The sequence below is a fragment of the Tachysurus fulvidraco genome, chromosome 26 (assembly GCF_022655615.1).
Source record: "Tachysurus fulvidraco isolate hzauxx_2018 chromosome 26, HZAU_PFXX_2.0, whole genome shotgun sequence".
NCBI classification, from domain to species: domain Eukaryota; kingdom Metazoa; phylum Chordata; class Actinopteri; order Siluriformes; family Bagridae; genus Tachysurus; species Tachysurus fulvidraco.
The window spans coordinates 10768655-10792527 of record NC_062543.1 but is presented as its reverse complement, the minus strand read 5'-3'; the positions used below and the strand labels follow the sequence as shown (position 1 = coordinate 10792527).

General features: G+C 38.4%; 1 long non-coding RNA gene across 1 annotated transcript; it reads left to right on the top strand.

The window, feature by feature from the left end:
• Positions 1 to 13677: 13677 nt before the first annotated feature.
• On the top strand, positions 13678 to 15140 carry LOC125140354. Its single transcript, XR_007139668.1, has 2 exons — positions 13678 to 14186; positions 14638 to 15140. It is a non-coding gene; the product is annotated as an uncharacterized LOC125140354 (long non-coding RNA).
• Positions 15141 to 23873: the final 8733 nt, after the last annotated feature.

The following is a 23873-nucleotide window of genomic DNA, read 5'->3' as shown; positions in this document are numbered from 1 at the left end:
GGGACAACAATACAATTATGAGTAAGCCATCTATAGACCAAGTGTTCCCAACATTCTCTTCAAAGTGATGTAAGATTAGCTATAGAAAGGCTTTCTAAACTACAAGCAACAGACAATGCTATGCCACTTCAAAAAAAATCAGCCTGAGAATATTACTGTATGTTGAATTTTCCTTTAGGTTTCACTGTATAATCAACGAGATCTATGGTAAAATCAGATTTTAGTCTTAGTGTTTAATTAAAATTTTGGGCCATAAAATGTATTCAAGATTTATTGTAAATTTAATTTGTAATTTAAGATCTTTTGTATTGTGTAGATATGCTGCTGAATTCAGTTAAAGTAATTAATATATATATAAAATATAAAGTATATCATCGTTGTAGGCAATTTTAAATATTTGTTTAGTATTTAAAGGTCTAAGAAACTGGATATAATGGTGTAACAACTGAAACGGAAACAACAACAACCTAAAACAGAACCCTGAGGGATACCATATTGCATTTTTAGGCTCTGAGGATCTTCACTTAATTCTAATAACCTACCAAATAACAAACTAAAGCACCTTTCTGTTTTCTGACCTACACAGGTTCTATTTTCACGTTGTAGCATCTGTCAAACTACTTTGTAATTACTTAATTGAAGCTAGTTTCCTCAATGCAATCTCCGATGCCTGAGATATTTGGAAACGTTTTGAGTAAGTTTCTGGACTTCTGGTGAGATGAGACAAGCTACCATTGTTTGCTGCTCTGGCAAGGCCAGTCATCAGAGCGTACCGATGTAAACATTTTAAGTAAAGTGAATTCCATGAAAAAGCTAGATAGACACTCTAGGGGATATTTTTGTAACCCAAGACAACAAGAAAATGGTGAATTTTAACTATACCCATTTGACGTTGCAAGGAGTCTCCCCTCTCAACTTGATCTGTGAAAAAGGGAACACCAGGAATCCCTCACAATAACATTCAGGTGAAAGAGAAACTGAGATAACTGCACAGAGAGAAAGAAGAGAATGTGAGGAGTAGAGGGAGATCCTTCTTTATAGAATCGATTCAGGGAATCATGTTAAAGCTCGCTCCATTTCTGTGATTCATCCCCCACCTCAGATCCTCATCATATTGACAGGCAGGAGAGGTCCATCAATATACATTACCTTGTGCCAGCAAAGGAGAAAAGGGTCAGTGAGAGAGAAGCAAAGCTAGAGGGAAATGGGCAGGCAGAGCTCTTAAAAAGATTTTCTCTCAGGGAGGGAGGTTAACAAGACAGACCTCTGTTAAGGATGAAGCAGATGCTCTGTGCCTTTGGAAACTGAACTTGATTGAGCCAAACAGAGCTGGTGTTTTTGGAGAGCTCTCAGAAATATTTGAACAATCCTGAAGCCTCAACTGTGTAATAACACGGTTGATATTATCCAGAATGGAACAGGCATATTAGAGGTTCCCTCAAGAGAAAATGATCTGACAAAAAAAATTGTTCTAGAAAACATTATACAAGGGACAGAGAAGACTGGGATGTTCTGAGAAGGCAAGGCATTATATACAGCTCTGAAATTTCCTGAATGCAATCATTTTTCTTTTGCATTTCTTTAACATTGCAATTAAAGATTCCAAGCATTTAAAGATTGCAGACCCACCATAATGTAAAAACAACTACTATTTATTGATTTGGTTGCTTTAATTATAATATTCAATATGTAACAGTCAACATAATAAATCTGACCACAAATACTGTATAAAACTATACTATATATACTTTTATTTAAAGCCTACAAACAAATAAGGTGTGTTAATCCTGCATTTACCTTTCATCTTTGCCTCACCAGGTTGACAATTCCCTCTATCTAGCCAAACATTCATTCATTCATTCATTTTCTACCGCTTATCCGAACTACCTCGGGTCACGGGGAGCCTATGCCTATCTCAGGCGTCATCAGGCATCGAGGCAGGATACACCCTGGACGGAGTGCCAACCCATTGCAGGGGACACACACACTCCATTCACTCACACACACACACACTACGGACAATTTTCCAGAGATGCCAATCAACCTACCATGCATGTCTTTGGACCGGGGGAGGAAACCGGAGTACCCGGAGGAAACCCCCGAGGCACAGGGAGAACATGCAAACTCCACACAGAGGTGAACATGCTAACCACTAAGCCACCGTGCCCCCCTTTTTAGCCAAACATTTTCTGTTTATTGGTGAGCTTGCTAAATTGGCTGTATTTCTGATAATATGAAGCTTTGGAATTGGGTTTGCTTTTCTGTCCACACAAATACCTCCTTGTTCTTTTCACTTGGGTGATATTTCTCTTCTGGATCATGCTATACCAAAGGTGCCAAACACTAATGCAATAGGTGTTGGGATCTTTTGAAAGATGGGTACCAGCTTGAAATCTACTGTCTCCAGGACATGGAATGACTCTGAATGCACAGTGATGCCGATATTGCCACAACACACTGTGCAGGCAGATTTACTTTCTGGCTCAAAGTTGACTCTGGCTCAAATCAATGACTTGTTGGCAGACATGACTCTAGGCAAAAAGAGTGATTCAGGATTTGAGACCTTACATATCAGAGGCTTAGTTTCTACAAAGCTTTCTTTACAGTTGTCCAGCCACCTTTCCCACTTCTTATCCAAGGACAAACATAGGATGCTATTTCTACCTAGGATGCAATATCTATCATCCAGGATGATAATGTTCTACTAGCTGAGCTACCATGAGCAAGCTGAGCAGCCAAATCAACACATTTCCTGTTGTGGATTTCCCTGGCAGAGATGAACTGCCCACTGGGGACAGTATGACAGGCCATGACTGACTTCACAACTTTTTTCTCCTCTACCACTGATTATTCTGTACATAATTCAACCACAAGGCCACAGAGATCTGTTTGTGGCCCAGAAAACCTTGGGCACACTACTACTTTTAGGTGCTGTCCCAAATGAATGGCAACTTTTGGCAACCTGTCTCTGTGGGTTTGAGTTGCCATATGAGGATCGCAACCTAGAGGTCCAGGAAACACTTTTGAACGTAATAGTGCCATGCATATAACCCTTTTTATTCTCTTCAGTGTCTGCTGCTTTGTAAATGGTGTTCACTTGTTTGGCTGGACTAGATTGGCTGATTCACAGGATCCAGACTTCTCCAGCAAGACATTGGCAAAGCACAATTTATGCTAAATATATGATTACACTGCACCAAAGCAAAAGACAGAAATTGAGCAAAAAAAATTATATAAAATCTAAGACAGTACAGGACACATTTGCAGAAATTAAAGGATGTGAGGATTAAGAAAAGCTTTTACAGATGTAGTAATGAGTGATTATTTCAAACAATGAGTCAAAATGAATGATTGCTATCTTTTATGTTATATTAATCGAATATGCATCCTAGTATCCTAGTATCCTGTGTTCCCAGTGCTGCTGATGGGGTTTGATTCTCTGGCAGGGAATTGAACCAGCCACTGAGTGGTTAACACTCAGTGTTGGTCCCAAGCCTGGATAAAATTGGAGGGTATGTATTCTCAGATGATCATTCTCTTCATGTCTGTTGCTTTTCTTCCTTTCCCTACTTCCCTCAATAAATAAGGATTCCAGGAACTATACCCCAAACTGTTTTTTTTTTTGTAAAGAAAGCATGGTGTCTCAAATCTCAAGAACAATATGTACAATGACAGACCGGCAGAACCAAAATGTATTGTGGCTTCAGTTACAAAGTACACTTTCTTGCCATCAGTCAAACCACACTCAGTTTGGTTTGTGGTAACCAAATGTCTGCATGTCTGCAAAGTGAATTAAAATGAATGAATTAAAAAAATATATATATGTTTAAAATATTCATAATATCTAGTTGTTGCTACAGTGGTTCCTTATTTATCTTTATAAAGACTGAAAAATTCAGAAGAAGATTGACCTCGCATGGCACCATGGCTACTGTGTATTCTAAAAATCAGTAAACAAGGCAATAAAAAAAAAACCAATGATGTGTGTTGGGAGAGTAGTGTGTAAGAAATGTTGTGTCAATAAATAGTGCCTAGGAGCCTAAAAAGGTCCTTTGGGCAAGAACATTTACCCTAAACTGTTGAACGTATCTGTATGTATGTATCGGTATCCTGCCATAGTTGAAATTTCTTTTTGGAAAAATAATAGTAAATGTTTAAATCTTAAACTTCCCACAAGCAAGAGTGAGCAATGGTGAGTCTGCATTTACTGAATTAGCTACAGCAGCCACAGCAATTCAGTGCTGATATTCAGCATTACCACACGATTCCAATATTGCTTTTACACAAACAAGACGTTTAGGGTGACTAGGTGAAATTTTGGACATTACTGTATATAGTCAAAAGCTCTTCAGCTAGCTATCTCGCGTTGTTGTTTACATTCTGGCTAAAAGCATTTCTAGTAAAATTGGTGTCTCTTTTTACACCTAAAGAGATGAAAAGTATCATTTGCCATTTCCTCTGATGATGATGTTGCTAACAATACCTCAGAAACCGTTTCAAACTGGGAAACATGAAACGTCCTCGGGGAACGCTGCTCAACTAAACAGAGGTAAGCTAGTAAAACATAACAGTGGGTGTTCCAATAGAAGCAGAACATTTAGCTATACAATGTTTTTTGTTTATTAGTTTTACGAATGTGTCATGTTGAACTTCTAATGGATTTGTAAGAATCGTTGTGCTAGAAAATGGATTGTTCAGGTTACTTTGCATGGTTAAAGATTCTACTGAGGTTAAATGTAACATTTTACCAAGTGGTAGCATGCATTGTGCTTTGCTACAGTGACATATTAAGGGCTGCCCATTATTGATAACCTTGAAAAAGTTTTAGGGGGCTTGGAACATTATTAGGCAATAATTAGAGTGACATCTTCAGTAATGTTACAAAGCTTACAGTGGCAAGGAACAAAGATGGAGAAAGGTCATTAAGCTGATTAGAAAGACAGTGTAACAATCTCTTAGTTCAGTTTCAGTATAAATCCTGTTATATTTAGTTAAATCCAGTGTATGAAAAGGTCAGTGTTCAAACGCTAGAGACGGAAAAAATATGTTAGCAAACCAAAGCAGTGTGGCAATCAGAAAACAAGCAGCAAACTCAGAACTACTTCAGTAAATCACAACCACAAGTATTGAGCAATCAACAGCCAGCTTGTGATGTTCAATTCACACCTACTCTTACATTTACATTTACATTTACAGCATTTGGAAGATGTTCTTATCCAGAGTGAAGTACAAAATTGCTGTTGTGTTTTTCTTTCTTTCTTTCTTTCTTTCTTTTCTTTTCTTTTCAAACCTGTTTGCCATTTAACTTCACAGTTCTGTGATAATGTACATTCTCATTACCCTGGGATGTTACATAGTGCTTTGGTGAACCTCAGACTAAACTTAGATCTAGGCCGCGGGCTAGCCACAGACCACAGCTGGCATTTGTTAATCATAGACTGAGGTTCAAAACGTCTGAGTCTTCATGCATGTGCACAAAAGAGTTAAGTTTGCTCCTAATCGAATAAAAAAAACTTTGATTCATGAAATGTACATAGACAGAAAGTAAGTAGAATTTTATGACCCTAAACCACAGAACTAGTTTCCATGTGGTAACAATTTCTGGCTTGGGTTTATACTAGTACAGTAATTGCAACATCTTACTTTAAGAGGTTTATGTCTAAAACCCAAAAGTAATTGGTACTAAACGAAAGCAAAGTGATAGTCATGATAAACATACTGGTGAATGCTTTCTTTGAGTCTTTTCATCAAAGTTCAGCCATATGCTATTTTTAACAATGACCCAAAACAGCAGAAGACCCCAAATTTAATTCACTTGTATGATAGAATTTGAAACTACAAACAGAAACTCTGGAGTGCTTGAACCAAAGGTCTTCTGTGCATTCTGAACATAAAAAAAGGCATTCAGAAAACAAATTTCAGTGTTAAATCCAAGCCCCTCTTGTGTTTCTTGAAGGGTGCAATGAGGCAGCATTTGGGAAAAGCCTGTCCAATTCACTTGGCAGTTAAGTGAGAGATGTGCTCGAATTATCATGATGTCATTCAGGCACGCATATAAAAACACACCTGCTGCTATTTACTCATGCGATAAAGTTGTTTCATTTTGCGTATCCAACCCTGTCAGTTGCACAATTCGGGACACTTTTACTGTACATACTGTACATATATATGCACACATGCATCATACAGTACATACTTCTGAACGTCAAATTGTCCCATAGGCATGAAGTTAAGGTTAATCTAACAAGAACATGTTTCCATTGCTAAAGCGTAACACAACTAGAATATATGTATTCACATGACAGCATTTTATGTACCTCCTGTGTGTTCTGATATGAGATATGAATTTGAGTTAGAGCTTTGTTAGAAAGGGTTTGGGGGCTGTAAAAAAAAAAAAAAAGAGCACAAAAACTGTTTCCATAAACACACCCCATGTAATGACTCAGAGAGCTTGTCAGGGAGAGATGAAGCAATAATTACTGTTATCAAACAGGCACAGGATTTCATGACATAAAACCAAATAATCTTCTGCTTTTACCCTTTGAGACAAGAGTATTTAAAATGTCTATGCATTCTAATGCTCAGAATACTCATACACACACATGCGCACACACACATGCGCGCACACACACACACACACACACACACACACACACACACACACATGCTAAAATGTCACGCTTTTTAGATCCCTCGTTATCTGTGTGCTTGCTGTAAATGAATAATAATGACAGTCATCACCTCGCCTCTTCAAAAGAGAAGAATAACCACTGAAATAAACACAATGTCAACATTTCAGGGCGTCTAGAATTAAAAATTGTTCCTCCTCCTGACCTTAAATATTTAAGCTCACTCTGCCTCCTCTTTCTTCTAAAAAGCATGAAATTTTTTTTCTGTGCTTAGGCAACTATCCTTTCATTTATAAACAGTGATATATCTGGGATAGAGTTGTTGGTCATCACAGCATTGGGCATATCGATATTAATGGGGTAATACTTTTGAGTCTCTGTGTGAAACATTCTCATAATTTCAAAGAACATGTTTTAAGATGCCATGTCCCACATTTGAAGCACTGGCACCTTCCAGCAAAAGTCCACACACATCTCTTTCTGGCCCAGTTATGGGCTGAACAAAGCCCACAATTCCTATCTCAATAATCCAGATTCTGGATCCTTTAGATAGAGCTAACAAGGAATGAAATCCTATAAACTCTGCAATGGTTATAAAAAGTGATCCTGCAGTTTGGATGCCCCACAAAGTTCACTATCATCTAGCCAAATTGACTAGTGAGATTGGAGTCTGTCCTCTTCATAAGGTGTACAAGTGTAAGACAGGAATGTGTTCCCACACCCGTACTATTTAACATCTTCCAACTACTTGATTTAACACTGCTGAATGGTGGAAAGCGGGTTGATCATGGCCTCCAGACAGAATGGGAACATTATTAACATTAGGAATTTCCAGGCAGTGAGCAAGCTCTATTTAGTCTGTGTGCTGGAAATTCAGTATGTGGTTGACCATGTTCTAGTTCTGTACACACCCCAGAAGCCTTCACTGGACATTGCAGACCCCTCCTCCATGCCATACTACAATTCAAATACTTTGGAAGTTCAACAACTGGGGCAGTCATAGATTAGTGACCCATACCAATTCGTTCTCTGCATTTAACCCATCCAAAGTGCACACACACTGCAGTGAACACACACACACACCGTGAACACACACCCAGAGCAGTGGGCAGCCATTTATGCTGCGTTGCCCTGGGAGCAGTTGGGGGTGGGGGTGAGTTTTTTTTCGGTGCCTTGCTCAAGGGCACCTTTGGTATTGCCGGCCCGAGACTCAAACCCACAACCTTAGGGTTAGGAGTTAACCTCTCTTAACTGTATGTCACGTCACTTTCACTTCACTTCAACTGTAGCGTGCATAAAGACATTCTGCACAGGATCAATCAAGCCTCATCATTCTTCAGGAGAAGGATATTCAGTAACAGCAACCTCTGTCTTCATACCTGGACTTCTGTTTATCCGGTGATCTCCATCTCTACCTTCCTAAATGGCTGTGAAACTTGCACCTTCTACTGTATGATCACCACATAAACACCTTTGTGTTTTTTCCACATAAAGTGCTTATAGCAAATCTTAAAAGTGGCAAGACCACATGCCACATACTGAGCTCCTGCAAAAAACTAACTGCCAGAGCATAGAAGCAGTTACATAACTTAAATCCACATAAGATGCATTGGCAGGGTTCTTTTTGTTTGTTTCCTTTTAATATATGGTCATAGTGATATTTAAAATGGTCTTTTCCTTTATCTCTATGTCTGTCATTTAAGCTGTGTAAGGCCATGTTACATTTCCTTGGGGGGAGGGGGGGAAGTCGTGGCCTAAGGGGGGAAGTCGTGGCCTAATGGTTAGTGAGGTTGACTCCTAACCCTAAGGTTGTGGGTTTGAGTCTCGGGCAGGCAATACCACGACTGAGGTGCCCTTGAGCAAGGCACCGAATCCCCCAACTGCTCCCCGGGCGCCGCAGCATAAATGGCTGCCCACTGCTCCGGGTGTGTGTTCACGGTGTATGTGTGTGTTCACTGCTGTGTGTGTGCACTTTGGATGGGTTAAATGCAGTCACGTCACGTCACGTCACTTAATTTTAATGTCATGTTAGTTACCTGGTTCATTCTATTGTTTATCATGTGAGTTCTGCGTGTGAGTTTTTTGCACATAAAGAAAAAACATGCAGAAATGCTTTCCTAAGCTAGTTTGGACTAGAATAATTTTAAATGAGTATGTGGGGTAATGTGATTATTACTGGTTTATCTCAGGAACTGGTGTATCTTTGGAACTGCATGTTCTGGAAGTGTCTAGAAATATTTCAACAGTTTGTACCTGCTTATAACAATATCTGTAAAATATATATTTACACACACACACACACACACACACACACACACACACACACACACACACACACACACACACAAAAAAAAAAAAAAACACTTTACTTGGTAGCTCTGGACTTACATACTGTACAGTTATCTAAGCAGTCAATCATGTGTCAGAACTCTAGTTAACTTTTACATTAAACATCAGAATGCGATTTTATCCCAAGCTGCTGTTGGCAAGAAATTGGCTGGTTTGAGTATTACACAAACCGCCTCTAGAGTTTATATAGAATTGTGCAAAAAACAATAAACGTTGATAAGCAAGGTTAAAGAAAAAGAGCCAGATTGAAGCTGTTTGTCACATACAGTACATATTATATCACAGTGAAATTCTTTCTTCGCATATCCCAATTTTGGAAGTTGGGGTCAGAGCGTGGGGTCAGCCATGATACTGTACAGTTCCCATTCAGGTGGAACAGCAGTAGACTACACCTGCAAAAAAAATTAGCTGCAGTCTTCAACTTAGATTTAAACACTATTTTGTGAAGGATTATTGTGTGTAAGGGGTTGCACGGTGGCTTAGTGGTTAGCATGTTTGCCTCACACCTCCCGGGTTGGGGGTTTGATTCCCACCTCCGCCTTGTGTGTGTGTAGTTTGCATGTTCTCCCCGTGCCTCGGGGGGTTTCCTCCGGGTACTCTGGTTTCCACCCTGGTCCAAAGACATGCATGGTAGGTTGATTGCCACTCCGTTCAGGGTGTATCCTGCCTTGATGCCTGATGACACCTGAGATAGGCACAGACTCCAGTGACCCCGAGAAGTTCAGATTAGTGGTAGAAAATGAATGAATGAATGAATGAATTATTGTGTGTAAAAATTTCAGGAGATAAGCAGTTTCAGAATAACCAAACCAGACTTTCCAGTACCAACAACAATGTCATGGTTAAAGACACATTTTTTCCATTCTGATGATTCAAGTGTACATAACCTGAAGCCCTTGACCTGTATCTGCATGATTTTATTTATCATTTTGTGCATCTGTTGACTGAGTGAAAGACAAAAGCCCCCATTATTTTTCCAGGTGTTATCAATTTTGCCCATTTAGCACAAGTCTGCTGCAGCACTCAGACCACTATATACTATGCTAAAGGAAGTGTTCAAGACACTCAGACCACTCAGACATCGAGACACCCAATAATTTATGACTGTCATGGAAGCCAGCATGGAAATTCTATAATAGCTATTAACAGTGACGACAGGAAATAGCTCATACACACACACTTGCACAGGAACCAAAAACACACACTAAATGACTTTGAATCTTTGTATATTTAGTTCAACCACCAAATCTCTTGGTAATAAACACTTTTCAACTCACAATCAAATATGTTGGCATAAGATTAAGAACTTTTACGATGACTGAGGTTCTTCTTGTGTGTGTGTGTGTGTGTGATTCATGGGAAAATCAAGATATTGACACAAAAGGTCCTCTTATAACAAAGCCTATTGATCGATGGCATGAGCACTTAAGCCTCTTTAGGTTAAGTGAGCCGGTGAAGACCTGCAAGTACACGAGCATACTGTAGGATGATAGACTTGATTAGAATGTCAATACAAGTAAGGAAAGAGTTGCCTGGAAAGTAGGGTGCTTCATGTATGCAGTTCTCTCATATGCGTAGTATACAACATGATTGTGTTTTGGGGCAAGAGAATTAACCAAGAAAAACTTGAGAAAAACTGATTAAAAAGGCTATCTTTGTAAGGCTTGACTTGTAAGGACAATGACTTTCATTCCATTCATAATACAGTGGTCAATGATAGAAGAGCCTACTAAAGACTGATGTACGACACCTGCACTGCGCTAAGGTGTCATGTTATGCTTTTTGCCCATGATGACAGGGAATGTAATAAATCACAAGAGCATTTACAGTCTCAGAGTACCGATCCCACCGTCTGGCTTCTAATGATATTCTGACCACCAACCTATGTTAACTCAGCACTTTTTTTTTTGCACATTTTCATATACTCTTTTCCTCTTAAACATGTCAAATGCCTGCGAACACTTCGGATGTGACTACAAACCAATTTTGGAAAATATACTTTGACATTTCTACTTTTCAGAAACATTACTCATAATTCGATCTTGTGAATCAGACTTAAGCCGAATCCATTCAATTACCGCCTGTCAACGTATCTGTGGTGCACCTGCACCATTACACATCTAAAAGACAAATAAACAGATTCGCAAGTATCACAAGGATCAAATAATCTCCAGGTTTTAATAAGCAGAAATTTAGACAACAGGACAAAACTGATTGAATTTATCATTGATTATTTGCTCACCGTTACATTCCCAAAAGGCTATGGACAAGCCATGATAGAAGACATGAGGCTAGAGGTAATGACACTAGTCTCATCTTGGACAAAGAACATAACACAAGTGTACTACACTAGGCAAAACCATCAAACAAAAGCCAGCTAAGTACCAATATAACAGGCTAACAGTAAGGCAAGGGGAATGACACAAGGGCTTCAATGTCATGCTTTGCAATGTCATGGGGATGTGCATGTCATGGGGATGGGAATGTGGGGATGTGGTAGCTCAGTGGTTAAGGTGTTGGGCTACTGATCGGAAGGTCATGGGTTCAAACCCCAGGTCCACCAAGCTGCCACTGCTGGGCCCCTGAGCAAGGCCCTTAATGCTCAGTTGTAAGTCACTCTGGATAAGGGTGTCTGCTAAATGCCGTAAATGTAAATGTAAACTGAAGCTCTATCTCCTTTGGTCCTGCTTTCCCATTGGTCATGTCCTGTAACCAATTAATTTTGATTGCCATAGGGACCCATATCGGAGGACAGCCAGAGACAGAAAAGCAAACAAACAATGAAAACAAGAGGAGTGCAAACGCACTGATGTTAACATGAACCGAGATCAATGGAGTTAAAAAGGTAATAGTGAGGCACATAAAACTGTTATCGTATACAGTTAAGGTTCTTAACATATAAGCAGTACAGCATCTTCTAGGTCTTACAATGGAGGAGGAATGAATCCATCATTTCATCATGTTTCATACTGTATATACAGCACATACTGTATGGGGAGTTTGGTCAGTCGGCCTGTAAGTTTGTTTATCAGTCACGCAAACAGAAAAGTAGGCTAAATTTCATCAATAATAGCAAAACAGTCAGCGAAAACATCTACATTCATAATCCGAAATAGGAGGACAGCAATTGATTTTTGTTAGCAGTGCATTATTGTCCACATTACAATTCCTAAAACAGTGATACAATACAAGATACAGTACCTGGGGAATGGAAACTACAGTACTTTCTACTAAGGCTGTCCTCCTTTTGCTTGTGCTTTACAAACACTACATTGTTAGAAAGTTTGGCTCAGTAAAGCAGTCAGAAGCCTGTTAAAAGTTCACTACAGACATTAGCTAGGTCTTTAGGGGCACCAACAGCTCTAACTGGAGCCAGGGGAGTGAGTACAGTATCTCAGGTAATCTTTGAGTATGAGGTTTTCTTAGAGCTTAAAATGAAATGAATTGCCTTTAGTCACTAAATACTGATTCCATGGTAACTTTACTTCCCAAGTACTCTAATCAGTAAGTGATTAGCAGAGGTACGAGCTATTCCATTGACTGATTAGCAGAGGTAAGAACTATTTCATCCACCAAAAAAGCAAATAAGAAATTGCAGGCTGTTAAAATGCTTCTGTTTCAAGTGACATACTTCAAGTCATCAGTTTTTAGAGCTGCTAGATTGGCATCATCCGAGAAAATACAGTACTGTCAAATAGCAAATTTAACTAGGAATAATCATCTACCAAGACAAAGACACCAACAATGAACGGACCGACTGGAATCCTTTCCCCACAGCCAGAAACCTAAATATTAATGCTGTACTGGATCCAGAGCAAAGAAATAGTACCAGAAGTGATATTTAGTTAATCATTAAAATCAGTTAACAAACTCTTAACTTGGGAACCTGATTTCCCATCACCATCCCATCTCATCACATCCCATCCCTAGATTACTGCTTTTTGACTGGTGTTTTGTATTCCTTGAAATTAGTGCAGGTTTTTATATTAAAAATCATAACTTATTTCTACATAAACATTATTTTTTATTCCTACAGTCCCTCCCTGTTTGGTTGTTTATTTTCTTCAAAGATGAGATAAAATTTGAATTGGAGACACTGCTTATCTTGAGGACAGAGATTATACATTGACGTTCTTCAATTACACTCACTCATTGTTGACTCGTTTGTCTTGATTTCTGGGAAAATTTCCAGTAATTTGCTTACATAATCTTTACATTTATTTAATTATAAAATATTAAAGCCTACTACTATAATTCTTAGTACAGTTAAAAACTCCCATGATCTCAACAGCTACTTTACACCAAGGGTTAAGAGAAGATTAAAGGTTTAATTAATTTACTATTTATTTAGTCAGCCAGAACAGCCTCTGTGCTTGTCACGGTTAGACAAAGGCGAGTGAGGATCCAAATGCAGTTTAAGGTTTTAATCCAAAACACAAATCAACAGGCAGGCAACACAAGGCAGGACACGGAACAAAACAGGCCCATGGACATGAACACACCACACACCAACAACGACTAACACCAGGGAGGTGAACAAACAGAGTAGATGTAGTAAACAGGAACCAATCACAACGCGGAGACAATCAGAGACAAAGACAAAACACCTGGGGAAGAGATTGTGTGCAATTAGTGTCCATGGTAACAAATGAGTGGGCGGGGCCAACAATTAACAGCAGGGCAAGACAGCAGACAGAAACAGAGCAAAAACACAGACAGACTTATTACTGTGTTTCTATCTATCATGTTGTTCCATTACCTCCTATACAGCAGTTCATTTATTCCTGCCCTCTATACTTACCCTTGCATTGTTTCAATTTCTAATTGACTATAATATACATTTAGTCAAGCTCCTGTAGATATTCTAATTAGATCTCAATACTGTGCTTCAAAAATTGTGCATGGAATTTTATGGAAATTGAAAAATGCAAATGCTGAGATTCCAATATGAATCCTTACAGACTGTGGCCATGCTTTTAGCCAAACTCCTCATTGAAAGAAGAAATAATGTCTTTCTTCCAATCCCAGTATAGAAAGAAAAGGATTGCTCATAACCCATGAAGATCGTCCATAGCAGACTAACATCCCAAGTACAGTATGTCAGAACCTTCCTATATCACATCAGACGAGACATCAGAGGAGAAAGACCAGAGTGCTTAGCTGTCAGGAAGTCTACAGTGACTGAAATAACTGCTCTTTACAAACATGGTAAACTGAAAAGCATAACCGAATGTAGTGAACATCACATAGTAGGGTGTATGGGCTACAAAAGCAGAACCAGTGGATACCGGATTACCAAAATTAGACAGAGGAATTTGGAAAAGACTCAAGTAACCTGTTTATCTAATCAGGGTTTGTAGTTAGTAGTTCTTTTTTTGGCATAGGTGCTTTATGGGCGTAGAGCGTTTTGGTAAACTAGGATGTTTCGAGACTGTCATTCCCCAACCACACCTCCTTTCCTCATAGGATTTGTTGGCAGTGGAATATTGTCCTAGGGTCCCCTCATGCATGTGCTACCATCTGCCTCTATCTTTTAGTCATGTGATTATACCTAGATGTGTAAGACTCCTCACATTCTGATCAAAATAGATATAATTAATGATCTTTCTGTCTGTCTATCATGTTGAACATGTGCTCCTCCTGCCTGATGTGATACCAGTGCCGGATCCTGACTCAACCCCCATGCAAAGACTCCTGATGCTCTACTCCTGCTGTCGTCATGCTTCATCATCTGGAGCTTTCAGCACTTGTGATTTACCGCCTGCTGCTGTGGGGATTCTCAGCTGGAGATCCAAGAAACCCTCCTGCACCACCTGCAAATAAAGGGTCATGCTAAAAAACCGGTATAATATCTGTTGCTGTAATCATACTGTACTCCTCTCCTCTTCTCTATATAAAACCTTCAGGAGTTTTATCTTTCCACTGACTTGCTCATTAGGGATCCAGATTTCTGTGAATCTGTTCTTAATGAGCTTTGTCTGTGGTCTATATTAAAAGTTATTACACATTTTAATTGATTTACTCTGGTAGTGTGTTGGAGCCCTTTTTCTTTTACAGGTGCTGGCAATGTGGAAGCACTGTTCATGTTTATGTTATAAAATAGCGTTCTCAAGAGTGATATCATGGAAACTACAATTAAATAATTGTTATATTTTTATTCCTCCTGGAGCATCATGCTGAATTCCTTCTGGACTATCCTTGCTAAGCATCAGTAGTAGTTCTATCATTTTTTTCTTTCTTTTGCTAATATTTTAAAGTGATAAATAGAACAAAACTTTTCTGTGCACTATATTGTAGTTAGAATTGTTTGACTGTGTTGCAGAACAAAAACAGGGCCAATTATTTGAGTTGTCATGCTTTGGGGCTGCTTTTCTGCAAAGGGACGAGGACGACTGATACGTGTACAGGAAAGAATGAATGGGGCTGTGTATTGTGATATTTTGAGTGAAAACCTCCTTCCATCAGTAAGAGCATTGAAGATGAAACATGGCTGGGTCTTTCAGCTTGACAATGATCCCAAACACGCCACACGGCCAACGAAGGAGTGGATTCGTAAGAAGCATTTCAAGGTCCTGGAGTGGCCTAGCCACTCTCCAGATCTCAACCCCATAGAAAATCTTTGGAGGGAGTTGAAAATCCGTGTTGCACAGCGACAGAACCAAAAACATCACTGCTCTAGAGGAGATCTGCATGGAGGAATTGGCCGAACTACCAGCAACAGTGTGTACAGTAAAAACCTTGAGGGGAAAACGTTTGACCTCTGTCATTACCAACAAAGAGTATATAACAACGTATAGAGATAAACTTTTGTTATTGACCAAATACTTATTTTCCACCATAATTTGCAAATAAATTCTTTAAAAATCAGACAATGTGATTTTCTGGATTTTTTTTTTCTCATTTTGTCTCTCATAGTTGAAGTGTATCTATGATGAAAAGACAGGCCTCTCTCGTCTCTGAGAACTTGCACAATTGGTGACTGACTAAATACCTTTTTGCCCCACTGTAATTTGTAGAATTGTCTTAATGTTCTGATTTTTTTTTGTCAGTCTTCCCAACCTCATGTGTATTTCATAATTCAGGACAGGAGAGCTAACAGTTTGTTCAGATAATTGACATGATCGATGACCTAATTGTCTGGTCACCTGAACATCTGCACCAGATCCATTTAGAGCTTAAATGCAGGCTAATGGCATTAGCGATGCACGAAGCACAGCTGCCAAAGCTATTGCATTACTGCTTGCTATTCATCACCCGCTGGTTGTAAAACCCTTTGGGATTAAAATAGGATAAACTCCTTTGCCATGTTTCAGTGACTGGTTTAGAAATGGACAGAAAACATTCACTGATCAGTCCCATGTAAGAATCAGAGCTGGTATCTTTCCTGAGTTAGAATGCTGATTAAATGAGCCGGCAGAAAGGATGGGCGAAATTCTAGAGCACACAATGAACCTAGTACCTCTACCTCACATACACATAGAGATGCTCATGTGCTGTCAGTGGCTGTGTAGCGTTTTCTGATCCTCGGAAGATAAGAGTGGAGAGTTGAGATTGAAAACCTGAAACACAGCACAGTAGCAGCACTAGATACAATACAGACTGGTTTTAAGGCTGTCTTGGCCAAATCAAAGCTGGATCCGCCACCATATATGGTCTAATCCATTACATACTGTAGTACCTGAGTAACCTGGTTGTCTGCAAAATATACTAAGCTCTCAGGTGCATTTCAGAATGCACTGAGTTGTCAATTAGTAAAAGGGCAGGCATGCTATACTGGTTGCAGGCGTCACTTCTATTCATTAATAGTGTCATTAATCTATGCTGGTATAAACAATATCACTAATTCAGTGGCACACTTGCGGCTGTCCCTTAGGGAAATAAAGCCCAGCAAACATGCATTGTAAACACAGATCCCGCAGACACGGGAGTCATAGCAACATTGTGCCCAAGATCAGACCTACTGTCCCATTGGGTTCTTCTTTGGAAGCTATAAGAATGTTTCGAGTCACAGTCACGACTTTGTGGTCTCGAAGGGTCTCTGACTGCACACACTCATACAGTTAAGTAGGAGAGACTATGAACAATTATCAGTGTGCAAGTGTGTGCATGTGTGTGTTAGAGAGGCACAAGAGACATGAAGGAAGAGACCGTCATTAGATGTCTTCATTAGAGACTAATCATGCATTTATTTCTGAGGACAATTTATATTTAAAGGAAAAATAGTCATATTATGCCTAAGTAGATTTGATTAGATTAAATAGACTAGAGATTAAAGAGGTTAGATATGGACAAGTTTACTGTAAAACTTTGAAGATCTCAACAACCTGTAGTGTCAATTTTTAAGGATGGCTAATTGACAATAAACATAACAATAGGGACAAGTCAATAAATACAATACAGGACTTTAAATACAACACACATCACAACATGCCTAATCGTGAAGTATTTAGTCAACCTCTGTGCTTCGATGTCTACCAGGTTGTTCCATAACCTCTCATAAAGCAGTTAATTTCTCTCTGCCTTCTACACTTACCCCTGTATTGTTGAAATTTCTGATCGACTATAATGTATATTCAGTCAAGCTCCTGTGGATATTCTAATGAAATCTCAATACTGCGCTTCAGAAAATTGTGTATGGAATTTCATGGAAATGGAAATATGCAAATGCTGAGATTACTATGAATAATTACAGACTGGGACCAATCTGTAGAATATATAGAACCAGCAGAATAATATAGTTTCTTACCAGACGCCAGAATGAAATTTGTGACTATTTTAGTTGTGTCCGTGTTCAGCAATGAATTTTTTTGTCATATCTTTGCTCATAATAAAGTACACACTCAGGAACTTGTACCTTTTTATAAATATTTTTGTTTTAACCTTTGTTAACAAGGTTATGTTTATAGAAACAAAAATGTTTAAAAGCAGTAGGTTTCTTCAAATCTTCAAAAGAAAATGGTGCTCTGAAACCCATTTCTGCTGTCTGATACGATGGCGTTATCTACTTATCAACCACTAAAATAAGTCCTTTAGATTAATGGCGGCAAAATAATGCATTCGATTACACTGATTGAAAATGTCTGATAAGTTGATTTCTGTTCTGCTGGTGAAATGGAACAACAGTGTACTGGCATAAAGGGTTAAAAGCTCAAATATTCCCAGGACATCATGATATCATTATTTGACTATTTGAGCTCCAGTTAAGATGAAGCCAAGAATTTGCAGTTAAAGACAGGGTCACCTACAGTAGTCACCATCAAAACAATGCAGTAGTACAAACGCATATGGAATGTCAAAGATTTGTTTGTGTAGTCATTTGGCATGCAGTGACACCATTTTTTCTAGGCTTGTCAGGTAGAAAAAATGGAAATTATCCATGGCCCTGTTATGTCCGTCTGTATTATTACCTCCTGAAATAGAGTCTTTGTCGCTGTCAGAACTGTGTTTGCTTCAAAAGGGATTTACTTTATTACAGTATAAGACATCACCAAACATACTCATTATCTGAAATGAAATTATAATGCATTGCTTTACTCTACCCTCTATTACTATTACTATTCTATTACTCTTAACTCTACCCTCTGTCATGCTTTAAATAATTACAGTGAGAATTGTAATTTATACATTTACAGTTATACTTTAACAATTTATAATCTGATGATTCACAACACCCATTCCAAAAACCCTTGGTTTAAGCACATAAACGTCTCATTCTGGACAATAATAAGTAGTTGATACTTACTGAACACTGATGGGAGATTATGTCAATGCTTTCCGGGATCGCACTCACAGTGTTTAGACTAGCTGTACTTCATCTACCGTAAACAGCATTTCTCAGATTAATCACAAACTTCTGTCCAGTGCTTTTTTTTGGGTGGGAGGGCTTCCACTTTGAACGTTTCCGTAAGGCTTCTGACAAATCGTGTTCTGACAAAACGCAGGTGTTCTCAAAGACTTTGCTTGCATGCCTGCAAATCCAGGCGAGTCTGATAATTGCTTATCCATGACGAAGAGGAATTGTGATTAACAACCATGGAAGAGTTTGTAAAGACAAAAGCATTAGCACATGAAACAGATTTTAGATGTAAATGATCATTGAGAACAAAGGCAGAATAGAAGCTGGAGCAGCAGTGAGACAACTATGACCTGAGGAACATGGTCCAGAAACCTGTAATTGGGCGCATGCATGGTGAAGATGGTTGAAGATGTGCCAAAAATTAAATATGTCTCTTTAGAAAGTGCTTAGGCGATCAGTCTGACCATGTTACTAAAAATCGACAGCAAAATCGGTGAGATATATAAACATCAATCCATCCAGCTTCAGCCTCATTTCCATTCTGTGGGTGGGGATTTATAAACAGACAGAATTCTTTGCTTGTATTTGTTTCATTTATCAGCTTGCTAATTACAGCTGTTACATATTTGGCTTCAACTCTTTTGCTAGTTGTTATTAAAATGTCAAAGACAAACTCTTCACTTTGTCATAACAATGTTGTAGGTGATTATCATTTCAAATGAAGGTCAAAATGTTTATAGTATTCCTTAATAGAAAATCCAGTACTTATCATTTAATATGACAATATCTATTATGGCTACTAAGAAATACACTGTTTTGTTGTGACAACTAGTGAATATATCTCGCTTATCAATATTAGCTCCAAACAAAAAGGTCGTTTGTTCCTGATTGGACACAGTGACGTGATGACTACTGTACAAGTGCACCTCTTCTATTGAATTCTATTCATTTAAATGCGAAAGGAAAACAATTGTGATTGTTCATATTGCACTTAACACTGGGTTATCGTCATTCAAAACCAGACTTTTAACCCTTGAGTAATTAACATTTCACTTGTAGGATGCGGTGTTATAATGTTATGTCTAGATGCTTAGCAACAGTACTTATGTGTTTAAACATTTATTTATTTATTTATTTATTTATTTATTTATTTATTTATTTATTTATCAAAATGCTGATAAATCATCATAATTAAACGGATCTGAGGTCAGTATCATATATATACGATTAAACTCGTCTGATGAAGAAAGGGTTTGGACTAATGGTGATGTTGGAGATTGACAAGGAGGAGTGTGTGGGCTGTCGAGGATGAAATGCAGTGGGCAAGACAGGGTGTATTTTTAGTGAGTGCATGTGTTGTTCTCTGACTTGCTTCTAATGATGATAGGATTTATTCTCAAAATAAATCTCAAACGACAAGAAAATTACTGACTGGATTTTTAAAAAAAAATGCAAACAAAACCACAACTCATTGAGGTTAAGATTAAACAGCAACCAAAATCCTCCTAGAGTGATATATAAGTGTGTGAATTCTGATGGCTTTATTTAAGCAAGTGAAATTAAACTCTAATTAGCATATTATGCTTTAGCTGAAGGACACAGTGTTCCTCCTCGTTTACTTTCTCCTCCACTTGCTTTGTGTGTGTGTGTGTGTGTGTGTGTGTGTGTGTGTGTGTGTGTGTGTGTGTGTGTGTGTGTGTGTGTGTGTGTGTGGGAGGAGGATTATCCTCAAGAGCATCTGACCAGAGATCCACGCTGGGGAAGAACATCAAAACATACTTAACTAATGCCTGTGGAAAATTCTACTGGGGTTCTGTGTGTTTTCAATTGTGTGTCTGTGGATTTGAGGGACTTACCATTTTAACCCTTATAATACCAGTAATGTTTTTTTAATAATCAAATACTTAATAAACATTCCACAGTCCAAACTACAAACTAATAATTCAATACCTACTACACAAAAGTGCAGAAGTGCAGCTTTGAATTCTAAACTAATATTAAAATAGAAAGCTCTTAAAATTTACCTCAGGCTCCAAAATAAATGCAGAACAAAGACTGTCTCGATTCACATACTGTACATTAATTTAAGTACACAGAAAATGTGGGAAAACATTAGCTAAGGCTAACTAAAAACAGCTTTTCTGTTTTTTTGCTAATCTCCACATGCTAGCTAGCAAGATGGATCAGACACAGATACAAAATACCTGAATGCTAAAAGCTTGGTTTATCGGCTTTATAACACACAAAGTGTACATTCTCTTTCTTTACATTACATAATTATAGACATGTCATGATACAGTTTTTTTTTTTTTTACACTGGTAGCTTAGTAGCTTTTGAGCTTAGTGTATGTTCGGTTGTCCTGCTATTCCCGTAAACGTAAACACAGCCCGTATTCATGTCCACAATTGTTCATTAAAGTAACCTGCGTGTGTGTTTCAGCTGATGATGAATATCATTAGTTTCCAATGAGTGGCAGAGGAACACCGTGGGATGCTGAAAAGGTGATGAGGCTGTACATAATAATAGCAACAAATAATAATAATTATAATAGTTTTCAACTGTCGTGTTGTGATGAACGCAAACACACCAAGGTTGAGTTGACCCAAATGAGTCTAAACTCAGATTAAGACCACAACAAACATTCGGTGGGAAAACCACCTAAAATATAGTATATATATAATATTCCTTTTGAAATGTTGGATTTAAAAGTCAAATGTATTAAGTGGAAAAACAGCTAAATACAGTATAAAGTCTCTGCTGAAGAAATTTCTTTCCACAAGCACAACCCAGTAAATACTAAAGTGTTATTATAATAGTCAATAAATATTCAACAGGTTCTTAGAAAGCTAGAAAAAAAAATCCACTGTTCTAGAAGATCTAGCGGAGCTTTTCGAACAACTACAAAAGTTGCTGCAGTGTTGTAAGAGTGTCTGCGAACCTCACAGACGAAACCAGACTGAGTGCGGATTGAACAAAAAAACAAAAGATCCTTGAAACCTAACAGTCGGAATACATTGTGCATGGAATGAAACATGACAGGGTGTTCTTCTATAGAGAAATAATCTAGTTATAACAAACAGGGAAAAAAGAGGATGTGGAGTCTTGAGGACAGAAAGAAGTCTGTCCTAGTTTTGATGCTCGATATACTTCATTTTCAGGTCTATCAGTATATGGACAGTGACACAGATTTCATTCTCATGCCTCTGAACACCACAACATTAAATTTTAAATGATACGATCAAGATTTTGCAATCAATATGAAGTCCTGAACGCTTCTGCTCTCTGGACCTGCATGATCCATCCTGATGCCCTACATTTGGTTGGAGATTTAATCACTTGGAACTGCTATGAGGATAGTTCCACATGGACAGCCTGGAGACACATGGAATTGCTGTGGATGGTATCACTAGAAAATCATGTAGTTGCTCAAGTCTCCATCATATGCTGAAAGGAATTCGTCTTTAGTATATAATGAATTTAGTAATTTCACTGATGCTCATAATCATAAGTTGCTTAAAGACTCCTAGATATAAGTGTAGACTTTTTGCTTGAAATAGGGTTTAACAACAATATTGTGTTAACCAGTTAGGAGTTACAGCCATTTATTTCATATAATTCCTTCATAAATATAAATAATCGGATGATAGATAAGCAACAGGAAGCATTAAGATAACCCAGAGACTCTCCTGATCAATTCAACATGAACATTTTCCAGTAGATAGAATCAAGGCGCCTGATTTAGAGGCTATTTCTAAGCCAGAACTGTTGATCTCTATGCATTAGTCATAACAAGTAGATTATCCCTATGCCAGTGGTCTGACATATCTATTATAACTAATTGGAAGTTGAGAGCAGAATCTTCATGAGCGTCTCCATTCTTCAGAGCTGCACTCACTTATAGCCTAATCGGATCCTACCCAATTATCAGAACGTATCCGCTGCAAGGCTGCAAAGCTCTCATCTTTCTGCTAAAACTGGAGGATGGTGTTTTGTTCCTGGTGAACACTGAGGGTCTGTTAGGTGGACATTATAGATTACTTCTTCTATCAATAGCAACAAGAAAAAGAACAGATTTATGAGTCAATACAGTCTTCAAGAAAGTCTAGAGCTGGTACGTGAGATGTGGTGTCAGAACTCACTGAACTTCCAGTACGTAGCCTTTGAAGCTTATCCTGATAAGTCATTTAGCCATAACTAAAATAGACAAAAGTATTTTGAGAGGAAACCTGTACACCGCAAACCCCTCTACTACAAAGAATCACAGAGATCTAAAAGCTCATTTAGAGTCATTAAAACAAACAATAATTTGTCTAGTCCAGTTTGCAGAAAGAAGGTTTATGTCTACGATCATAAAAAACACCATACTGTATATACACTGAAGCATGGTGGTGGCAGCATCATTATATGAGGCTACTACTCTGCAAACAGTCATCAAGGGAAGTAAGAATAAAGGATATTTTAACAAACAGTAAGTAAAATAAATAACAAAAGTACTGCCTACTACTGTCATGTCACCAAAATCCCAAGATTCACCACAGCCTACAAACATGGCCGCACCACTCTCCATCTCTTTTTACTCTCATGTTCCTGACCTGGATCTTGCTTCAAGTTTTGGAATTGTCTGCTTGAACTTTATCCAAGTGTTTTATTTACAATTTTAAACTCTCAGCCTTTCCATACGTGACAGAATCTTGGAAGACGGAGTTTGTGAATTTGGGTGAAGCTGCAAAGCAAAGCAACCAAATTATAACTGAGGGCTGAGTCAGTTCCAGGCATCTGAGAATGCTTGCTGTTAGAATCAGCAATATATTAATACTCCTTGTGGGAAGAAACCGCCTTCTTCATGTTTAAGTCAAAATGCCTTTGTTTTAATCTTGAAGTCCTGAAAGCATGAATACCTTTAGCTATCCACTAAGCACTGTACTGTACTGTAGCTGTCATTTATCTGTATGTTTTGGCAATTACATGTGCTGGCAGTATTTAATGTCAATTCCTGCTTCTGTTCCCAGAGTACAGAAGATGCTGACACCTGCCTCATTAGACCCCATTATCCCACCCCAATACAATACATCCCCACTTATCCCCACCCCCTCAACTT